Consider the following 20,099-nt stretch of genomic DNA (forward strand, 5'->3'; position numbering starts at 1 on the left):
ACACCAAAGAGAATCAACTGAATCTATCTTCTGTGACAAAGTTTAAAAGAGAGAGGGAGGGAGAGAGAGAGAGGGAGAAAGAGAGAGTATGCAGTCAAACTAGAGTAACAGCTCAGCTTGAGCCTGAGATCCCCAAAGCGTTTTACATAATCTATCTATGTTGACCTTCACAAACAACCTCTTGTGGTAGGTGTTACTATTATGCCATTTTGTAGATGATGAAACTGAGGCTCACTCCCCAAGTCTGGTTAAATGACTTCCTCGGAGCCACCCAGGCAGCCATTGTGCAAGGCAGGACTTAGACCTAGATTTTCCTGACTCCAAGCCCAGAACTCTTCCCACTCATCCCACGCCGTCCATCTCCATAAGAACCTGTCAAATGCTTCACATCCACAAGACTGTGGTCCTGGGGACAATTTCTTGCAGAGACTCTGTGGAAGCTATGCATCACTGGACCAGTATTTCTCTGCAGCGTTTTTTGTTTCTTTTTTTTTCTTTTTTTACCACACTTCTGAAACTGCAGCCACAGCAAGACTTGCCAAATAAAGCAGCCTACTACATCCTCTTTTGTTCACACCACCCTCTGATGGAATCAATAATATCCTTTTCGGGTTTGGTGGGTTTTTTCTCTTTTAATGGGAGGTGAGTGGAAAGGGAGGGAGAAAAGGTGGGTATTCATTCATTTGAGGAGGGGAAAATACACTTATTTTCACGCAAGTCACTTCCTAAGCAACATCATCAGCATCTCATTTGTTGTTATTTAGTTGACTAGCATGTCCAACTCTTTGTGGCCCCATTAGGGGTTTTCTTGGCCAAGATATTGGTGTGGTTTGCTATTTCCTTCTCCAGCTCATTTTACAGATGAGAAAACAGGCAAACAGGGTGAAGTGACTTACCCAAGATTATGTAGCTAGTAAGTATCCGAGGTCAGATTGAGCTCAAGTTTTCTGAGTTTTATACACTGGCCACCTAACTGCCCTCAGTATCCCATAAACTAAACATAAAACATTGAGACCAGGTCCTAAGAGGTGGATGTGTGCCATCAGTGAAGCAATGTTTGCTACCCGCAGAAAACTGATAAAAAGAGGACCCCCAAGGAGTCGGCACATAATGAGATGAAATAGGACAGTTATAGGTGAGGTGAAGGCATATATCAAAATACATACATAGCCCAATCACTCATTTGTTCAAAAAACATGATGTACCTACTCTATGCTAGGTATTAGGTATTGAAGAATGACTGTATGGTTATTTATTATTCCCACCCCTACCTCTATTGGAGGGAAAGCTCCTTTTAGTAGGGATCTTTTTAATTCTTATATCTCTAGTACTTTGCACAGTGCATGGCACACAGTGAGTACTTATTAAGTACATATTGGTTAATTGATTTTTATTTATGTATTTTTTGCTCGAACAAACCATCCTAGGGTCTAGTGGTGGAAGGGACATGTGGGTTAAATTAAGGAAAGGTCTGGAGAGACAAAATTATAGCAAGATCTTAAAAGATCAACTGTGTAATAATATAATAAATAATAACATTGATATAGGGCACTGTGCTAACCACTTTACAAATGATCATCTCATTTGATCTCACAACAACCCTAAGAGGTAGGTGCTATTATTATTCCTATTTTATAGACGAAAAAACTGAGACAAAGAGGTCAAATGACTTGCCCAAGGTCACATAGCTAATAAGTGTCTAAAGCTGAATTTGAACTCAGGTCTTCCTGACTCCAGCCCTAGTGCCAAGTTGGTTTTTGTTTTTGTCTTTTAAACGTTTTTTCCTGTTATTTTACTCTTTAATTATCTAGTCAAGTTAGACTCTGTAGTTCTAAATGACTCTCTTGGAGAGAATGCAGTAAAGATTCATTCTTTCCAGACTTGCAGAGATGGGGAAATATTTAGCACCATATGATGGTGTGGGGTAAACTGATAGAGCCTTCTCTGTAATTTCTTTCTAACTGTGGTAGGATGTGAAGATCTACTTTTTAAAACAGAGTACTGGAGACTGATGTAGGAATTTACTGAAATGCTGCCTCTTTCTTGTCGCTTGGGGTATTTCTAGGTGCATGGAGTCAGATATAGAGTGTCTTGTGTAAAGAACATCAAAGAGGCCATTATCACCAGATTGAAGAGTAGGCTGGAGGGTAGTAAGGTGCAAGAAGACTGAGAAGGTGAAGGTCATGGTCTAGGTTACCAAGGGTTCTGAATGCCAAACATGAGATTTGGCTTTTTGTATTTCATAAGGAGCCACTGGAGTTTATTGAGTAGAAGAGTGATATGGTTGGATCTGTGCTTTAAGAAAATCACTTGGGCGGTTATATAAAAGATGGATTGGTGTGAGTAGAGACTTGAGGCAGGTGACCCATCAGTAGGTTACTTAAATAATCCAAGGATGAGGTGATATGACCCTGCAGCAGAATGATGGTAGCATCAGAGTAGATAAGAAGGCATATTTGAGAGCTGTTTCAAGAGTGAAATCAACAGGTCTTGGCAGTAGAATAGATTTGGAGGGATGGGAGATAAGGAATTGGAGAAGACACCTAGATTGTGAAGCCAGGAGGATAGGAGATTGATGGTGTCCTTGATAATAATAGGAAAGTCTGGAGAGGGAGGGAATTTAGGATAAAGATAAGAGAACTATTTATTCATGTCCTCTAACCACATATATTTTGGGAATGGGTCTTGATTATACATATATCTATTATCGTCTAATACGGCTTTGATATCAGACCTTCATCAGAAATATCTCTGGCAAAGATTTTTCTTTCCTAATTGACAATTACCTTCCTTGTTCTAGATACATTGATTTCACTAATACAAATAGCTTTTCTGTTTCATGTTATCAAAATTGTCTGATTTTTTTGTGACAAATAATTCAGTTATTCCGTTAAGAATTTCCATGAGAAAGAAGAATGTACTCGAAGAAGGGGAAAGGCAAAGGTGATATGGGGGTAGATTATCTGACATAAAAGAGGCAAGAAAAAGTTTTTACAGTGGAGGGGAAGATGGGGAAGGTGAAGGGGAGCTTATGAATCTTACTGTCATCAGAATTGGCTCAGAGGGAATAACATACACACTCAGTTGGGTATAGCAATCTATCTTACCCTACAGGACAGCAGGCAGGAAGGGGATAAGAGAAGGGAAGGGGATGCTGGTAGAAGGGAAGGAGGATTAGGGGAGGTAAAAAGTCAGAAGCAAAAGCCTTTTGAGAATGGATAGGATGAAAGGGAAGAGAGAAAAGGATAAACAGGGGGGAAATAGGATGGAATAAAATACAGAGTAACTATAACTATGAAAAAAATGTTACCATAAATTTCTCTGATAAAAACCTCATTTCTCAAATATATAGAGGTGAGCCAATTTTATAGAAATTAGAGCCATTCCCTAATTGATAAATGGTCAAAGGATATGAAAAGGCAATTTTCAGACAAAAAAATCAGTTATCTACCGTCATATGGAAAAAATGTTCTAAATCACTATTGATTAGACCAGAAATGTAAATTAGAACAACTCTGAGCTACTACCCCACACTTACTAATATGACAGGAAAGGAAAATAACAAAAGTTGGAGAGGAGATTGAAAAATCGAGACATGAATGCACTGTTTGGTGAAGTTATATACTGATTCAACCCCATATAGGGTCAAGACCCGCAGTTGAAGCATTGAAGGGGTCTCAGGTGGAAAAAAATTAAAAAGCTCTGCTGTAGAGTAATGTGGAACTATGCCCAAAAGGCGACGCATACCCTTTGACCAAGCAATAATACTATTAGGCCTATATCCTAAAGAGATTTTAATTAAAAAGAAAAAAGAAAAAAAGAGGAAAAGGACCTATATGCATAAAAATTTGCACCAGCTCTTTTAATGATGGCAAAGAATTGGAAACTGAGGGGATGTCCGTCAATTGCAGAATGGCTGAAGAAATTGTTATAAATGAATGTTGCAGAATACTATTATGCTAAAAGAAATGATGATCAGGATGCTCTCAGAAAATCCTGAAAAGACTTTGATGAGCTGATGCAAAGTGAAATGAACAGAAACCAACCAGAAGAACATTGTATATAGTAACAGCAATATGATAATCAAGTCAATGACTTAGCTATTCTCAGCAGTACAATGATCCAAGACAATTCTGAAGGACTTTTGAAAAATGCTATCCTTCTCCAGAGAAAGAATTGGTGGAGGCTCAATGCAGATCAAAGCATACTTTTTAGACTTTCTTTATTTTTCTTGGGGTTTTTTGTCTGTGTTTTCTTTCAGAAAGTGACTAACATGGGAATATATTTTGCATGATTGTCCATGTATAACCTATGTAAAATCAATCACTTGACTTCTCAATGAGGGGGCTAAGAGGAGAGAAGGAGGAAGAGAATTTGAACTCAAAAGTTTTTTAAATGAATGTTAAAATTTTTTTACATGTAAATGATGAAAAAATAAAATATTAAATTAAAAAAGAACTCTCCCCTAAACATAATTGTAAAAAGTACATTTATCCATTGTCCTCTAATTTTAAAAAAATGGCATAATCTTCCATATTTAGGTGAACATCCATGTAGAATTTATTATGGCATGGGGTGTAAGTTGCTGGACTAAACCTATTTTTGGCCAAACTGCTTTCCAATTTTACTATCAGTTCTTATAAAATAGAAAGCCCTCCTCCATGAGTTTCTAGTAGCTTATGTATTTTAGATGATCAAACATTAGGCTATGAAATTCAATTTTTCCCCTTCCTGCTTAAGTAATTTGTTACAATGACCTACTTTTTCATTTTTTAATCAGTACCAAATAGATTCTATAACTACTGAATATAAGGTAGTTTGAGCTCTGAAAGTACTTCTTTTCTTCCTAATTTTGTTCTTCCAAATAAATTTTGATTACCTTTTCTATCTCTATAAATTAACCTGTCAGTAGTATAGTATTAAATATGAAAATTAATTTCAGTAGTATCATCAACAGCCTGACTATAAATAACAAATGTCTCTCCAATTATCTTTTTTTTCATTTCTGCAGTGTTTTGTCTTTTTTTTTTTTCAGTCAGAGACAAGGTTCATTAGAACACCAGTTGGGGTCGGCAAGATTTTAAGAATCTGTATTATTGGCCAGATTTTAAGAATCTGAGCCTTTCTATCTCTAATGTAAGAAGACCAGATTCTTAGGAAGTTTAACACTTTAATGGAGGCAAGATGGACTTTTTATACAGTCTTGTCCTTGTTTTAATTTCTCTTCTGTGTGTTGATAGATTGAATCCCCAGTTTTGGAGTTTCTTTGCATTTTGTACTTATTTTCAATGGTATTAATTTTATTTCTCCTTAGTTCTTATTATTCCTATATAGAAAGGCTGATGAATTTTTGTGGATTTATTTTAAACCCTGCTTCTTTACTGAATCTATAATTGTCTCAATTTCTTTGCTGACTCTCCGGGGTTTTCTAAAAAAAAACCACCATGTCATCTGCAAATGGGTATACTATCTCCTCTTTGCCAATGAATAATGAGTGTGTCAAAAAAAAAGGCCAAATCATATAAACATGAGTAATTTCATTCTCTTCTTTTTCTGTTATCATTAATGTTTCTAGAACTGCATCAAATAAGAGTGGCAGAGGGATTATCCCTTAATTTACTGGAAATTTTTCTAGTGTTTCCCCACTGAAAATTATGCTGACTTTTGGTTTTATAAGCATCCTTATTTTGTTGAAAAATATCACTTCTCTGTCTATGCTTTTTTAGGTTTTTTGTTTTTTTTTAGCATAAATGAAATTTATACTTTGGATTTTTTCTATTGTGTGTTGGCATTCTTGTTATAAAACCAACTTGGTCAGAGGGAATAAATTTTTGAATATTTTGCTGTAGTTTTTAGGATTGTATTTAATATTGTTTCACTAATATTTACTGATGCTTTACAGGAGGGGTTTTTTATCTCTTTTGTGTCATGGACCCCCTTTGGAAGTCTAGGAAAGCCTATGCATCATTTCTTAGCATAATGATTTTAAATTCACATAACAAAATATATAGAATTACTAAGGAAACCTGTTATATTGAAATAGAAATGGAATTTTTTTTCCCATCCAAGTCCATGAACTGTTTGAAATCTATCCATAGACCCCCTGGAAGTTTGCAGACCTCAGGTTAAGAACCCCTTCTGTAAAATTATGAATTATACTGCAGGTACTGATACACATTGGTAGAAGGAACTTCCTCAGTGGAAGTTCTTTATACCAATAAAATCACATATTTTGATTTTAAAATAAAAAGAAATTGTGAAAAATGAATACATTTTCAAAATCTCAATTTAACAAAGATTTATTAAGTATCTGTATCATACCTGTATCATGATATTAGATATTAAATCAACAAAAGTATAAAAAATTTTGCCTCCAAGAAGCTTACTTATTCTAACTGTGGGAATACATATACAGGTGTAAATAAACACAAAATATATATTAATTAATTTTAAGAGTGAGTTGATAATTGGAGGAATCGGGAAAGGTCTTAAGTAGAAGGTGGTTCCTGAGCTCAGCTTGGAAGAGAAGTTAGGAATTCTACCAGACAAAGAAGAAAAGGAACTACTTTCAGAAAATAGGAAACTACTTGTGCTTTGCACACAGAAATGGGAGATGGAATGTGTATCTGAGAGCTTAAGTGACTCATCTATGGCCAAACAGCCAATTTGTATTAGAGGAAAGACTTTAACTCAAGTCTTTCTATTCTAGGACTGGCACTAAGAAAACTCTAAGAAAACTGTTTCTTTAAGTACAGAGTAGTTACTGTTCTTCATTAGTAGAGAATATTTCCTTTTTGGGAATTCTCTACACTGATAAAATCACAAATGCAGTACCTTCTCTCCCCCCCTCACCCAGCCAAAAAAAAAAAAATTAATGATGCCAAAGTCTGTTTTACCACTCCATGTTTTTGGTATCAGCACCACATTTGTCTGATGAAAGGAATATTTTAGTTTGCTTTCTTTCTGTATTATTAAGAATAATTCGTGTAATGTAGGTATTAATTGCTCTTTAAAACATTTTATAGAATTCATTCATGCATTAGTCTGGACCAGAGTTCTAATTACATTCGCCTTTGGTGGTAGCTTATCAGATTATTTAGAATCTTTATTTCATGTCCCACTAATTTGGATATTTTATATTTTTGTTTTGTTTATATATTTCATATTTCAAAATCATAAAATTCTCAGTGTTGCTAGTATAAAATGGTGTGAAATAGATCTTCAAAATTCTTTTTACTTCTTTAGTGTGATTTCAATTTGTGGCTTTTTTTTAATAATTTGCCTTTTTTGATTGATCTTGTTAGCCTTTTCACAGAATCAGATTTTAATTTTGCTTACAATTTTTATAGTTTCTTTTTGTTTTCTAGTTTTTCTATTTTCATTCTACTTTTCAAGATTTCTTCTTTTATGTTTATTTGGGGTTTTTCAGTTTCTCAAATCTATAGTTTTTATTGCAAATTCTGTCTATTTTGTGAATGTATATTTTTGTTACTACAACTTTTCCTCTGAGGAGGGTTTTAACTGCATCTGCCCAAAACTGGTATGTTATCTCATTTTTATCTTTCTCTTTCATATAATTGTTTATTGTTTCCATGATTTCTTTTTTGGCACAATTATTATTCAGGATGTCATTACTGAGTGTCTCTTTAACTTTCCATATTTTACTTATGTTCTCTATATTAATTACTGTTTCTATTATGACATAGTTTGCAAATGGTACATTTAATATTTTTGCTTTTTTCATTTATTTATAATCTTATTGTGCTATAACATATGTCCTATTTTTATATAATTATTATGTGATGCTGAGGAATATTCTTTAATGCTTCTATTCAAATCTAACTTCCTCAAAAATTGTTTTTGTTCTTTTTTTTCTTTTTGTTTATAAGCTAGATTTATCTTGTTCTGAGAGACAAACAATAAAGTTTTCTACAATTATCATGTTATCTTTGTCTTTTTATGGTTCCACTTTTTCTTTATGAAATAGTTGTCCCTTAGTATGTATGTATCTAATATTAATTATTATTTAATACTAATGACATTATTAATTTCATTAAATATTATTTTAATATTACTATTTCATTACCTTTGATAACTTTAAGTATAATGTAGCTTACCTATTTGTCTGTCTTAACATTGTGAATTTTAATGGTTGCTTTATCTGATAGCACAATTGCAACAGGTATTTTTTTAAAACCTCAAGGTGTATAATAAAATGTTTTCTAGTCTCTTATTTTTTTTCTGCATTGTCATATGTATTTTTGTATGTGGCATTTTTTCAGTATTCATTTTGCTGCTCTTCATATTATATTGAATTGTTTAATGTTTTCACCTATAAAGTTATAATGATCAGGTTTGTGTTTTCCTCTAATTAGTTCTTTTTTACTGATTTTATCTCCTTCCTCTTTTAAATCAGCACTGTGTCCCTGTAACTGGTTTTGCTTACACTACTTTGATAGCACTGTATTCCCATAGCCTTTCTTCTCTCTCCTTCTGTAGCTTACCTGCCTTATTTCAATTTCCTCAAATTTACTTGTGGTTGATTATTTATTTATTCATATGTGTATTTATTTCTTAGCTCTGTGTGTTCTCCCTTGTCCTTTTCAACTTTTTCTTTACTAATGAACTTGTGGTTCAAAATCTTTTCTCCAAGCTCTTCACTTAAATAACATTGTTTTGTGGCACCTTTTCCAGGAAGTGCCCATGTCACTTCATACAAACCCTTTTAAGGCCTCTATTTCTCATCACAGATACATACCTCCCTGAGCACATCATGGAAATACCCTCTAATAGTACCTTTTTATTTCCTTCTAGAGTAAGATCCTATCCATCTCAGTTTGTCCTCTCCATTGCTTTTATCCTATTTTCCCCATAATCTCCTTCATTTACTCAAAGACAAAAGAGATTCCTCTTCCTTCTCTGCCTGCTAGGAGCTCATTTGCAGCTCTTCTATTTCTTGCCTCTTCTCTTTCCATTCGAGTGACTTCTCACTGCATTGCTTCTCCCACAAAAGATTAATTCATTTATAGCAGAATATAAGATTTAGTGCAAAGATGATTAACATCTCTTTTTTCCCTGATGATTTTTAAATACCCTGTTTTATCTTTAGTCTCTCATATCCCTTTTATCTCTTAATGATCTCTCTTTATTCTTTCCTTTACTCCTCAGTAATTTAAAATAGCTATAAACATGAAAGAAATTATCTCATTGCTTAGTCTTTTCTTAATAATTTATTTATTTGCCTTTTTTTGTATTTCTCTTTTTTGCAGTATTTATAAGTTGAATGTCCTGTTTTCCTCTGTTTTTTTCTTCAAGAATCAGCTCAAATCTCACATCCTCCAGGAAGCCATTCCTGGTCTCTTGAAGTTGCTTTTGTTTTACCATATATATGTATATGTCATGTATGTACGTAGTTGTTTCCGTGTTGTCTCCTCCATTAGAAGGTAAGCTCCTTGAGAGAACAGATTATGTTTTTGCTCTTAGTATACTGCCTGTTTCATAGTAAGCACTTAATAAACGCTTGTTTGGCTGACTGGCAAACATCTACACTTACTAGCCGTGTGACCCAGGGTAAGTCACTTAACCCTGTTTGCCTCAGTTTCCTCATCTGTCGAACTAGAAAAGGAAATGGCAAACCACTCCAGTATCTTTGCCAAGAAAACCCCAAATGGGGTCACAAAGAGTGAGACATCTCTGAAATGATAACAAATAACTAGGGTCATAGGAAGAAAATTTCCTGGGCTAAATTTTGGTAGAACTAAAAGACAGAATTAAATTTTGAAAAGAAATTGAACAGTAATACACATTTCAAAGCATTTGACAGTTTCAAGTCTAATTCATAAAAATAATTATATGAGGTAGAATCTGAGTACCATTATTCCCATTTTACATATTGAAGAAACTAAGCTTATATTCAATTGAACTCTGATCAAAGCCAGAGATACATAACAGCTTAAAAATTAAGCAAAGTAGACCTGAAAAGTTAGATTACAACGTGTACAAATTGCCTGACTGCAGGTAGTTATTGATTTATCTTGCTACTGTCTCTGCCTTGTTTAGTGTAGTGCCAACTTTGGAGGCAGAAGAGTCCTGGGTTGAATTCTATCTCTGACATTTAATATCTGTGAGGTCATGGAAGGCAACCAGCCTTCTTTAAACATCTACTATGTGCCAAGCATTGTCCTAAGAGCTTTACAAACATGATCTCATTTGATCCTCACAACTCTGGGAGTTGTGAGGGCTATTGTGATGCCTTTTTTACGGCTGAGGAAACTGAGACAATCAGAAGTTGTGACTTACCCAGGGTCACACAGTTTATAAAGTATCTGAGACTTGATTTGAACTCAGATCTTCCTGCCTCCCAGTCCAACTCTTTATCTACTGAGCCACCTAGCTGCTCTAAGTAAGTTGTTTAACTTTTCTGAACCTTAGTTTCTCCATTTGTAAAATACATATAAAGACACTTGTGGTATCTACTTTATAGGGTTGTTTGGGGGCTCAAATGAGATCATGTATTTAAAGTGTTTTAAAACTATAATATGACATGTGAGTATACTTTTTTTTAAAGAAATAGTAGTGTGAATTCCTACTGGTTCAGGGACTGTCTCACTTTTGTCTTTGTGTCCCCTGCACCTATCACAGTACCTGGCACACAGTAAGGACATATTGGCTCATCATTCTGTTCATTTGGGGTGCTCTCTTGCACTCCCCTAACCCTTATTCAACTAATCCTGGACCTTCCTCTCCATTTTTCCATCCTCATTGGTTCTCTCTATCCATACAATTAACTTCTTCAGTCCTCTTCATCCCAACCTGGCTTATTCTACTCCATGTAACTCTCTGATCCCATCCCCACAGATCTGGGCACTACCCAGTGCTTAACTGTCTTTTCCCTCATCTTGTTCTCCTCAGTCCCAGTGCTAGGGATCTCTTTACTCAGTACTATTCAGTTCAGCAGCCAGCAAATGCATTCCTAACCCTGGTGAGTTAATTTGAAAACGGTTACTGTTGTTCCCAATGGCAGACTATCTGAGAGGATTTAAATGAGACAGGTCAGCACACATCCATCACTGATACTGGACAAAAACGATTTAAGTAAGACATATGCTCCAATAGTAACAGGTCAGAAATGTCCTCTTTCCAGACCATGAATTCAGGATAGAGTTGTTGCTGTTTTTATGTGATTTAATTGTTAGTCATATTATGATAAAAGGGAGCATGGTTTAGTGGAAGGAGTCTTAAGCCTGCAGTCAGAACAGACATATTTGTCTCTAACAAGCTGTACAATCATGAATGAATAGGACACTTAATGCCTCTGCCAGTGCCTCAGTTTCCTCACCTGTAAAATGAAGCCATTGAAACTTATTGTACCTACCTCACAGGGTGCTTGTGAGGGTCATGTGATGTAATGTATAGGTATAAATATATAAAGTATATATGATATAAACATAAGAATAGCTATATAAATATATTAAGTTATCCTTAACAACGTTATTTTTTTTAATGAAAATGATAACAATAGCCTAGAAGAAATAATAAAGCTTTCTGAATGGTTTTAGTTTATATACAGGCAGTGCCTTAGACTAGAAGACTTAGACTCAGAATATAAAACATAAAATAAGCAATATTTCACTATTGGCCCACTTAAATGGTTGTGAGGCCTGAGGATGCTATGTCAAAAGTAAATGTGTAAATAGAATATTTATCAAGTATATCCTTCCAACCCACCTCCTTCCCCAGTAGGACATTTAGCAGTGATGGTTTGTCCATTAACACTATTCCCCAAAGTGCTAGATCTCAAATTAGAGGATTTGGGTTTTAATCATGGTTCTGTTACTTATTGACTGGCCTTGAGCAAGCTCCTTAAATCTGTGGGTCTCATCATTATAAGAGGGTTGGATTAAATGGTCTCTATAAATGTCCTTTCTGGTTCTTAATCCAATAATAATGATTCAGTGACCTCTAAAATTGCTTCCAGCTCTACATCTATGATTATATAATCATAAACCAATCAACAAGAATTTTACTGTTTTAAAAATTATTTTTATTGACATTTTTACATCACTTTCATTTTCCAGTGTATTATATTTCCCCCACACTGATAGCCATTCATTATAACATTCCTTTAAAAAGAGAGAGAAAAAAAGGAGCTTAGCAAAATTAATTGGCATTTTTCAAGTCCTGTTATATATGCAATCTTTCTTACCCAGTGTCCTGGGTAAGGTGCTGATGATGAAAGTACAGAGTAAAACAAGCTCTGCTTGAAAGGATCTTATATTGAAAGGGTGTGGCAGAAGGTGACAAGAAATTATTCTTTTTGTTCAGTCATTTCAGTCATGTCTGACTCTTGGTGACCCCATTTGGGGTTTTCTTGGCAAAGATACTGGAGTGGTTTGGCATTTCCTCCTCCAGAAGTACCTACATAAAGATAAAGTGAATAAATGCAAATATATACAAAGTAGTTAAATACAGGGTGGTTTGGGAGGGAAGGCATTTGTAGGGAAAGGAAGGCATCATGGAGAAGATACTTGAATCGCATCTCATAGAAAAAGAGGGACTCTAGTAAGCAAAAATGAGAAGGCAGCAAACTCTAAGCATGGAGGAAGGTTGGAGATGGTGGGTCCTATGTGCAGAACAAAGAGAGATACAGCTTGACTGCATTGCAGTATATGCGAGAGGAAGTAATGTCCAAAGAGGCTAGAAAAATTGTCTAAGACTAAGATGTGAAGGAGAAGATGATTGGTCCAGTGGATAGAATGCCAGGTCTGGAGTCAGGAAAACTCATCTTCCTGAGTTCAAATCTGACCCAAGATACTTACTAGCTATGCAACCTTGGGCAAGTCATTTAACCCTGTTTGCCTCAGTTTTCTCATCTGTAAAATGAGCTGGAGAAAGAAATAGCAAAGCACTTCCATATCTTTTCACCAAGAAAATCCCAAATATGGTCATGAAGGGTCACAAAGACAAAGGGTCTTTCACATTGGTCGTACAATAGATAGAGTGTCGCTTAAAGAGTCAGGAAGACCTGAATTCAGATACTTTATTAGCTGTGTGACCCTGAGCAAGTCACCTGCATTCTCCAGCCTCAGTTTCTTCATCTGTAAAATAGGGAGGATAATAGGACTTAACCCACAGGATTATTATGAGGATGAAATGAAATATTTATATATCACTTTTCAAACCTCAAGATGCTTTTATCATTTTTATTCCTTATGTCATCTGATCCTTATAACCCCATGGAGGAGATAGTGTTATATTAGTGTTAGCTACTATTATCCCTGTTTTTCAGATGGGGAAATTGCAACTCCATCTGGCTAAGTAACTTGTCCAAAATCACACAGCTAATAGGCGGTGGAATCATGACCTAAATCAAAGTTTCAGTGGGTTTATTTTTGTGTGTGTCACACGTTCTCATGCTGAAACAAAACACAGAAACTAGGTCATAGTCTGAACCCCCCAACTTTAATACTCAGTTGCCTTAAATCATCAAAACTTAAACTGGGCAACATTTAAGACATCAAAACTGCTAATGCAGCACATTAGTGGTAACAACAGGATATACAATACAGAAGAAAGGGAGGGATAATAACATTCCTCATATGCTAACTTCCCTATGACCCCTGTAGATTTACTTCCTCTCAACTTTTTGGAAACCTGGGATTGAGAAGAAATAGCAGAAAGAATGTTGGATTTGGAGTCTGAGAATTTTGGTTGAAACCCAACCTCTACCATTTAGCTATCTTTGTGATCTTAGGAAAGGTCTTTTAACTTGCGTAACATGAACTCTAAGGTTTCTTGCAGACCTAAACCTTTGTTGTGTTTGTCCTTGTTTTTGAAGAGGACCATGACATCAGAGAAATGATGACATGACTTGCACATGACTTTGTTTTGAGTGAGGGAAGGTTGTACAAGACCACCAGCCTCACTTTTCCTCTGCAGCCATCTGGATCCATTGACCAGATATTTATCAGGATGACTGGAGATGACCTAGCATGCAAATGGCCTTTAAAGTTGAGGCCTTTTCAGGTGCTCACTCAAAGTGAAGTAATGACCATTCAGTGAATGGGCCTCTTTAAAAAATAGTCAGGGGGATGGCCCCTTTAAATAGAAAAAATTAAATAAATAAATCGCACTGGATGGGGCAGGAGCCTCAGGGTTGTTGTTGTTACTACTGGCATTCACTCTAAGTCAGGAGGGTCCAAAAAACAGCCATTGAGTGGAACTTGGGCAGGGACTATTCTTGTTCGATCTATGGGCTTCAGAGTATACTGGGTCTAAGGTTTTAGGGAAGGAAAGAAGAAAGAAAGAGAGAGAGAGAAGGAAGGAAGGAAGGAGGGAGGGAGGGAGGAAGGGAGGAAGGAAGGAAGGAAGGAAGGAAGGAAGGAAGGAAGGAAGGAAGGAAGGAAGGAAGGAAGGAAGGAAGGAAGAAAGAAAGAAAGAAAGAAAGAAAGGAAGAGAGAGAGAGAGAGAGAGAGAAAGAAAGAAAGAAAGAAAGAAAGAAAGAAAGAAAGAAAGAAAGAAAGAAAGAAAGAAAAAGAAACAAAGAAAGAAAATCTAGCCAGTAAACCCCGAATTAACTGGGCAACTTCTGGTCATCAAAATTTACCTTCTTTTGGAGAAGAGAAGGAAGGGGAGGGGAAGAAGTTGAGAGAGAGGATGAGCTGAGTTACCCAGCTAGCTGGGTCCCCATTCAGGCACCTTGGTCTACTCACAGGTTGTGTTCATCCCATTTTTGAAGAGGACCATGACATCCTAAACCTATGACACTTTGATCTGCCTTTCAATCTCTTTGAGTTTCCTGCTGTCCTTATTCACTTATATAATTACAGTGACTATACAGACTTGGAGGAGTCAGTTGTTGCTATTCAGTCACTTTTCAGTCACTTCCAACCCTTCATGACCCCATTTGGGGTTTTCATAGCAAAGACACTAGAGCAGTTTGCTGTTTTTTTCTCTAGCTGATTTTACAGATGAGGAAACTGAAGCAAACAGGATTAAGTGACTTGCCCAGGGTCACACAGCTAGTAGGTGTTTGAGGCCAGATTTGAACTCAGGAAGATTTATCTTCCTGACTCCAGGCTGAATGCTCCATCAAGTTTCACAGAAAAACAGAATCTCAGAGGTGAAAGACATATAAGAAGTCACCTAGTTCAGGAATCATTTCCACAACAATCCCAATAAAGGAAATCTGTGGTATAGCAGATTCTGATTCAGAAGACCTAGACTCAAACCTTGTCTCTGATGCTTGTTATCTGTATGACTGTGCCAGGCCTCAGTTTATAAAATGAAGGGTTTGGGACTACACGGCCTTTAAGGACCCTTCCAACTCAACCTCTACGATCTTTTGAATCCCAAGGGAGTTCATGCCACTTTTTTTTGGTTGGTGTTAATTAAATTTCATTGTTTCTCTTTTTTCCCCCTTGAATCTGATAATGTGTTTAATTTTTGGATCTTTTTTCTACTCATTATTTATTTATTTGTTTCTTTTCTACTTTAAAAAATTTTCTGAGTTCCAAATTCTTCCCCTCCCCCACCAACTAAGAAGACAAGCAATATTATATTAATTATGCATGTGAAATAATGCAAAACTTTTTTCCATATTTGACATGTCACAAAAAAATCAAGAAAAGTAAATAAAAGTAAGAAAATTATACTTCAATTTCCACTGAGTTCATCACCTCTCTCTCTCTGGAAGTGAATAGCACTTTTCATCATGAGTCCTTTGGAACTGTCTTAGATTATTGTATCAGTCACAGTAGCTAAGTTTTTCACAATTGATCATCATTACAATATTACTATTACTGTGTACAGTGATCTCCAGGTTCTGCTCACTTCACTTTGCATCAGTTCATGTATGTCTTCCTATGATTTTCTGAAACTATCTCCACCCTCATTTCTTATAGCACAGTGGTACTCCATCACAATCATATGCTACAACTTGTTCAACCATTCCCCATTTGATAGGTATGCACCTCCAATTCTTTGTCACCAAAAAAAGAATGGCTATAAATGTTTTTGTACATATGGGTCCTTCTCCTTTTTCTTTCATCTCTTTGGAGTACACACCTAGTAATGATATTTCTGGGCGAAAGGGTATGCACAGTTTTATAGCTCTTTGGGCAAAGTTCCAAATTGCTCTATGGAATAGTTGAACCAGTTCACAACTTCACCAACAGTTCATTAGGGCACCTATTTTCTCTCATTCTCTCCAGCATTTATCATTTCTGATAGGTGTGAGGTGGTACACCTCAGAGTCATTTTAATTTGCATTTCTCTAATCAATACTGATTTAAAGAATATTTTTTATGTGACTATAGTTTTGATTTCTCCTTTTGAAAACTGCCTGTTTAAATCCTTTGACCATTTGTCAATTGGGGAATGGTTTTTATTTTTATAAATTTGACTCCATTCTCTATATGTTTAAGAAAAGAGGCATTTCTCAGAGAAACTTGCTATCTATTCTGCTATCCACTTCTGTTTTAAAGGTGAGTTCATCCCATTCACATTTACAATTACAATTAATAATTGTTTATTTTCCTCCATCCTATTTTCTTCTATTTACTCTTCCCTTTCTCTTTTTATCCTGTCTCTCCTCAAAAGTCTGTTTTGTTTCTGACATTGCATCCCTTAATCTGCCCTACTTTTGATCACTACCTCCCCTTTTTCTTATCCCCTTCCACTATTTCTCTGTCGGGAAAGATAGATTTCTATATGAAACTGAGTGTGTGTGTGTGTGTATGTGTGTGTGTGTGTGTGTGTGTGTGTGTGTGTGTGTGTGTGTGTGTGTGTGTGTGTGTCCCTCTTTGAACCAGTTCTGATGAGAATGAGGTTCAAACATTGCCTCCTACACACTCCCTCATTTTACCCTGCACTGTAAAAGCTCTTCCTTGCAAGCCTTTTTTATGTGAGTTAATTTTCCCCATTCTACCCCTCCCTATCCTCTTCTCCCAGAGCATTCCCTCTTTCTCACCTCTTCATTTTTTTTTAGATCATCCCAACACAATGGACAGACCCAAGCCCTCTTTATATGCAGACTTCTTCTAACTGCTCTAATAATGATAAAATTCTTAGGAATTACATGTATCATCTTTTTACATAGGAGTGTAAACAGTTTAATTTTATTGTCTCTTTTGATTTCTCTTTCATGTTTACCTTTTTATGCTTCTCTTGAGTCTCTTATTTAAATATAAAATTTTCTATTCAGCACTGATGTTTTTATCAGAAATGCTTGATTTCATTATTTCATTAAGTATTCATTTTTCTCCCTGAAGGATTATACTCTTTTTCTGGGTAAGTTATTCTTGATTATAATCATAGCTCCTTTTCCTTTCAGAATGTCATATTACAAGTGCTCTGCTTCTTTAGCATAGAAACTGCTAAATCTTATGTTGTCCTGACTGTGGCTCTACAGTATTTGAATTGGTTTTTTTTTTTTCAGTGCTTCCAATATTTTCTCCTTGACCTGTCAACTCTGGAATTTGGCTATAATATTCCTGAGAGTTTTTTATTTTGGGATCTCTTTCTTCTTTTAGGATTTCCAGAACATAGCAAAAAATCACTTCCAGGCCCTCTGTCTTATTTGACTTTTTCTGTGACCCCTGCTAATATAGTTATCAGGAGATTCTTGTACCACCACCTCCCTCCCACTCACATTAGAATGCAAACAATCAGTCAATAGATAAACATTTATGAGGTGACTTCTTTGTGTAAGGCACTATGCTAAGTAATCAGGATCCCAAAATAGGCAAAAGACATTCTCTACTCTCAAGGAACTTACAATCTAATGGAAGAGATAACATGCAAACAACTATAAACAAAGCAAGGAAGAAGATTCTGGGAAGATGGTGGAGTAGATAGGAAAGCTTTTGGCTTTCCAAATTTCCTTCACAAAAAAAGACAGAACATTGCCTCAGAGGAAACCTGAAGAAGTGGAATAAACAAAAGTTAGGGTAAAGCAGTTGTTCTCCTAAGACAACTTCAGAAGCCCCCCCCCCCCCCCCCCCCCCCCCCCGCCACCCCCACCCCCCCAAGAAAGATTGGACCTCCAGGGGCAGAGGTTTGGCCTGAGTAAAGTGCAAACTCCTTCAAGCTAACTCTACCAAATCAATAAACAACAAGCCCTGGGAGTAGCTGGGGTTGGGAGGCAGCCTCAGCCTTAGAAACTTATATCTCATAGCCAGTGTGAAGGTCTGAGGACTGAGTAGGAGAAGATCGAAGGACCTTCCACTGTTGAGGTACACCAAGCACAACTGTCATGTTGTTCCAGCCCCAACATGACCTGGGCCTGGGTTGGGCTACTGCCATGGGAAGAAGGAGCTAGTACATACCTTGTAAATGCAGTAGTAGAGAGGTGGGGCCCTCCTGGCTTTGGACACTGGCCAGAGAGTAGAGTCAGTTCCAGGGCAGAGAGGACAGCTGTAGTTTGCAGCCACTGGAGGCACCACAGGAAGCAAGAGCATTTGAGGGACAGTGTGTCTGGGGGCCCCAACTGTGGCTTTGGAGTGGAGAGGAGAGTCCAAGGTTGAGCCCTGGGACAGACCTCAGAAAATAATAGTAAGAAGGACCTGAGGCTTGGAGCATCATTCCCCTCAGGACTAGAATTTGACGACACTAACAGTGGCTAAAAACAAAGTAAAACAAACAAACAAAAAAATAAAAATGAGTAAGCAAAGGAGAAAGAACCCAACCACAGACAGCTACTAGAGGGATAGAGAAGATTAGCGTTCATATTCGGAGGAAGATAATGGAGCTAAAAATGTCTCTCCCTTTTCAATGAGAAATGCCAAATGGTTTCAAGCACAAAAAGAATTCTTGGAAGAACTTAAAAAGAACTTTGACCCAGCACTATTGCTTCTAGGACTGTATCCCAAAGAGATCATAAAAATGGGGAAGGGTCCCACATGTACAAAAATATTTATAGCAGCACTCTTTGTGGTGGCCAAGAACTGGAAATCAAGGGAATGCCCATGAACTGGGGAATGGCTGAACAAGTTGTGGTATATGAATGTAATGGAACACTATTGTGCTATGAGAAACGATGAACAGGAAGACTTCAGAGAGGCCTAGAAGGACTTTAATGAACTGATGCTGAGTGAAAAGAGCAGAACCAGGAGAACTTTGTACACAGCAACAACCACAGTGTGCGAGGAATTTTTCTGGTACACTTAGTCCTTCACAGCAATGCAAGGACCTAAAAAATTCTCAATGGACTCTTGAGGCAAAATACTTTCTATATTCAGTGAACGAACTATGGAATTGAATCGCAGAATGAAGCAGACCATTTTCTCTTGTGTTATGTTTTGTTTTGTTTTATAGTTTCTCCCACTCATTTTAATTCTTCTATGCAACATGACTAAGGTGAAAATGTATTTAATAGGAATGTATGTATAGAACCTATATAAGATTGCATGCTATCTCAGGGAGGGAGGTGGATGGGGGGAATAAGGGGGAGAGAGGGGAAAAAAAATCTAAGATATATGGAAGTGATTGTTGAAAACTGAAAACAAATAAAATAATAATAATAAAAGAACTTAATAAGAATTTCAAAAATCAAATAAGGGAGGTCAAGGAAAAAAATAGAAAAAAAATATGAGGAATTCAAGAAAATCAAGAAAATAATGAGGTCAACCAACTTAAAAATAGAGAATCAAAATTTTGAGGAAAATAATTCCTTGAAGACTAGAACTGAGCAAAGAAACTCTAGTAACATTCTAAGATAACAAGAAATAATAAAACAAAATCAAAAGAATTAAAAAATAGAAGAGAATGTGAAACATCTCATCAGAAAAACAACTGATATGAAGAACAGATTGAGGAAAAATAATGCAATAATTGTCAGATTACCTGAAAATTATTATTAAAAAAAAAAGAATCTTGATACAATATTAAAAGAAATTATCAAGAAAAATTGCCCTGAAGTTCTAAAACAAGAAGGCAAAGCAGAAATAGAAAAAATCCACCAATCACCACCTGAAAGAGATCCCAGGAGGAAAATTTACAGGAATATCATAGCCAAGTTTCAAAACTCCCAGGTTAAGGAGAAAATATTGGAAATAACAAGAAAAAACTAATTTAAATATCATAGAACTACAATAAGGATT

General features: G+C 36.2%; 1 long non-coding RNA gene across 1 annotated transcript; it reads right to left on the reverse strand.

Annotated features, from left to right (window-relative positions):
* Positions 1-12,020: 12,020 nt before the first annotated feature.
* Positions 12,021-19,505, reverse strand: LOC140529129 (uncharacterized). The gene is made up of 2 exons (XR_011975435.1): positions 18,327-19,505; positions 12,021-12,417 (listed from the first exon to the last, which is right to left on the reverse strand). It is a non-coding gene; the product is annotated as an uncharacterized lncRNA (long non-coding RNA).
* Positions 19,506-20,099: the final 594 nt, after the last annotated feature.

Source organism: Notamacropus eugenii, chromosome 2, assembly GCF_028372415.1.
Source record: "Notamacropus eugenii isolate mMacEug1 chromosome 2, mMacEug1.pri_v2, whole genome shotgun sequence".
Classification (NCBI taxonomy): domain Eukaryota; kingdom Metazoa; phylum Chordata; class Mammalia; order Diprotodontia; family Macropodidae; genus Notamacropus; species Notamacropus eugenii.